General features: G+C 38.2%; 1 long non-coding RNA gene across 1 annotated transcript; it reads right to left on the bottom strand.

Moving 5' to 3' along the window:
- Positions 1–1,388: 1,388 nt before the first annotated feature.
- On the bottom strand, positions 1,389–2,947 carry LOC141434410 (uncharacterized). Its single transcript, XR_012452059.1, has 2 exons — positions 2,899–2,947; positions 1,389–2,579 (listed from the first exon to the last, which is right to left on the bottom strand). It is a non-coding gene; the product is annotated as an uncharacterized lncRNA (long non-coding RNA).
- Between the last annotated feature and the right edge of the window lie 886 nt (positions 2,948–3,833).

The raw sequence follows: 3,833 nt of genomic DNA on the forward strand, positions 1-3,833 counted from the left end.
CATCGCTCTTGGGGTAGTTCAGTTTCTAGCAATCATGGAGAACACATTTTAGATATTCTCGATAATCATAATCTTTGTGTTCTCAATAATGGCTACCCCACTAGGCGAACTGGCCCTTTAGAGGCCATAAGCGTTGTGGACTTATCTATTTGTTCTGCTCATCTTTCATCATCATTATCCTGGCATACATTAGAGTCATCCCATGGAAGTGATCATTTTCCGATTTTAATTTCTTTTCCTTTTACTATTCCATTGCTTACAAGGCCTAGTCCCATGCTCAAGTACAATCTAAATAATGCAGATTGGAAAATGTTTAAAAGCTGCGTAGATAAGAGATTATCTGACCTCCCAGTATTTAATGAGGAGGACCTAGTTACTTCCTCGGCTGCCTGGCTAATATAATTACTGAAGCAGCTGATGAAACTTTTCCTGTTAAAAATAGTGCATCAGGTAAAATTCCTTCTCCGCCTTGGTGGGACTTTGAATGTTCCCAGTCAATTAAAAAACGAAAGGAGGCTGAGAGACGTTATCGCCACTCAATGACCAATGAAAACTTTGAATTTTACATGCAAGTTGCAAGAGATACCAAAAAGTTGCTGCGTAAGAAAAAATATGAAGGATGGAAGCAATTCTGTCTGTCACTTTCTCCTAATGTAAAACCTTCCATAGTATGGAATCATGTGAAAAGATTTAGATCTGCATTTAATGATTCTCCTAGACAAATACTTCCTCCTAATTTAGCTCAAAATTCATAGACCAGTTAGCCCCTGCATCAGTCCCTGAAGGGTATGTTTTTCAGCATTCCTCTACTCCTCCACCAAGCCCTTCTTGTCAATTTAGTCTAGGATCACCCTTCCGAATGGAGGAGTTAAAAGGAATTTTAGCAAACCTAAAGGATTCAGCACCAGGAGAGGATGGTGTACCTTATTCTTTTCTTTCAAATGTTAGTGACAGTATTCTTTCTTATTTCCTTTCTGTCATAAATACAGTTATGTTTACTGGCACTGTTCCTGAGGCATGGAGGTCTCAAATTATAATACCTATTCTGAAACAGGGTAAGCCAGCTAGTGATGCATCCTCTTACCGCCCAGTTGCCCTATCTTCAGTCTTCGCCAAGGTGGCGGAGCATTTGATTAAAAACAGGTTAGAAATATTTCATGGAAAGCAATCAGCTTCTGGCTCATAGTCAATTTGGCTTCGCAAAGGTCGGTCTTGTCATGACAGTCTGGCAATAATAACATCTGATATCCATCTAGCATTCTCAAACAATGAGTCAGTTACTGCTGCTTTCCTTGATATTAGTTCTGCCTATGATAATGTGGTAGTTTCAGTATTGAGGGATAAACTTCTCAAGTTAGGTGTACCTATAGTTTTAATCAACTTCATAATCAATTTACTATCAGAAAGATTTATTAGTATACTCTTAGATGACAATAACCGAATCACGCGTACAGTGTGGCGAGGACTTCCACAGGGTTCCGTATTAAGCCCATTGCTATATAATATTTATACATATGACTTGGAATCATCTTTAAATGGATCTGTCAGAGTTTTACAATATGCTGATGATTTACTATTATACTCAATTAATGGCTCCATTGAAAAAGCTAGCAATAGTCTCACTTCTTCTTTAGGGCTGTTAAAGACATGGTTAGACTCCAATGGTTTGGAGCTTTCTGTGTCCAAAAGTGTGGTGGTATTGTTTACCAGAAAGCGACTCCCTCCCCCTATTAGTGTTAAATTTAGTAGTCAAGTAATTTTGGTTAAAAATCAAACAAAATTTTTAGGTGTAATTTTAGATAGCAAATTAACTGGTCTAGCCCATTGTGATTACATAGCTGCAAAATGTGAAAAAAAACATTAATATTCTGAGGTGTGTCTCAGGGGTTTGGTGGGGTGCACATCCTTCATGCCTGAAATTATTGTACAATGCTTTGATAAGAAGCATTTTAGATTATGGTACTTTTTTACTAGACCCTGGAAGTGTTGCTGGCTTCAAGAAATTGAAAGGTATCCAGTCTAAAGCTCTTAGAATTGTCTGTGGGGCCATGAAATCTAGTCCTATTAATGCACTTCAAGTGGAATGCGTTGATCCTCCACTATATTTACGGCGTCAATTCCTCAGCGATAGATATCTCTTCCGATGTACTCAGCTATCCAATCATCAGCTCTGGTCTATCCTGCCTCGTCTATCTCTGCAAATAGCCTCCTCAAAATATTGGAAACATAAGAAGCCTCCTTGTTTAATCAAAAGCTTTGATAAATATCAATCTATTTCTGCACCCACTATTAATTCCTCTACACTCCCCATTTATCAGCATGAATATGAATCATTATTTCTTATTCCATCTGTCGCCCTAAATATAGGTATTTCTAAAAATGATGTAGAACATAATCATCAGTTTTTGGGTTTTATTGGATCAGAAGCTCGGGATGTCCATCATATTTACACAGATGCTTCAAAGGTCTCCTCAAATGGATGTGTTGGCGTTGGTGTATTGCATTCTCAGTACAATATTGTACAAAAAATTAAACTTCCACCAGAATCATCTGTGTATACTGGAGAGTGTTTTGGTATCCTGAAAGCAGTTGAATATATAGTTTTAATGAAACTCAAAAACACTATAATATTTTCGGATTCACTGAGCTCATTGCAGTCAATTGCTAAATTTCCATTCAAAACAAATCTAACAATCCCATATCTATAAAATACGAAGCCTTCTATTTAAATGCTATCAGAATGGATACATAGTTTCTTTGCTTGGATCCCTGGCCATAGGGGGATCCAGGGAAACGAACGCGTGGACCAATTAGCTCGCGAAGCGATAGATAGTGGGGACCTCCATCCGTTTAAAAATATAGCTGAGGATCTTGTAGCTTTGCCAAGGATATACTTACGAGAGGCTTGGAGCCAGCTTTGGGCGTCCAATGATGTAAGGACGGGTTTTGCGTTATCGGGATATTCAACCGGCAATCCCTGCCAAGCCCTGGTTCTCAAAGATCTATCTTTGTAAGCCTGCAACTTATGATGTCTCGTATGCGAATGGGGCATGTTTGCACACCCCAACATCTTGCGAGATTGGGCATAGTGGACAGCTCGGCATGTGAATGTGGAGCTGTCCCCTGTGATCTTAATCACATAATCCTCGCCTGTCAACTTTATGATCGTTCCTCATTTCTACAACAGCTGTCACTCCTTGGCGTTCCGTTTCCCGTATCTGTTCCATCCCTCCTTGTAATTAATGATAATTCCTTATATATATTTAAAGCTCTATATACATTTCTATCTCATAACAATATAAAACTATAAGTATTATTATTTATCTTACCCTTTCTGATCTTTTCCAACCATTTTTCTAAATTCCGATCCTTAACGCATTTCCCTTATCTAATTCCGTTTCCCCGTTTGGCTAAATGCGCCAAGAGCGCGAAGCTATAAAAAAAAAAAAAAAAAAAAAAGGAAGTCCGAAGCGCACTGAAACACAGCGTTCGGCTTGCCCCAACATTAATCTTATTAAATAATATGTTGAGTGGCGCTCATTCGATGTTCTTTTTGTTAATTTTTTCGTTCCAAATGTTTTTTTTTTTCTCTGTCAGTGGCCAATGCTTCCTGAATTTCGTCAAATGATTGACTGTCGCTGTTTTATATGCATTTAAACGCATATGTATGTAGTCGGTACCCACATTTGCGGTACTTTAAAAGTGTTAGTCTCCCAACGTTTGACGTTGCGAATCGGCTGAATCGGCTTTTTTGTGTTCAACCGTAATCAGTATAAATTAAATTAAAATAAATAATATCATGGGACAGTTCACACCAATTGACATATCCCAAA

Source organism: Choristoneura fumiferana, chromosome 13 (assembly GCF_025370935.1).
Source record: "Choristoneura fumiferana chromosome 13, NRCan_CFum_1, whole genome shotgun sequence".
In the NCBI taxonomy this organism is placed as follows: domain Eukaryota; kingdom Metazoa; phylum Arthropoda; class Insecta; order Lepidoptera; family Tortricidae; genus Choristoneura; species Choristoneura fumiferana.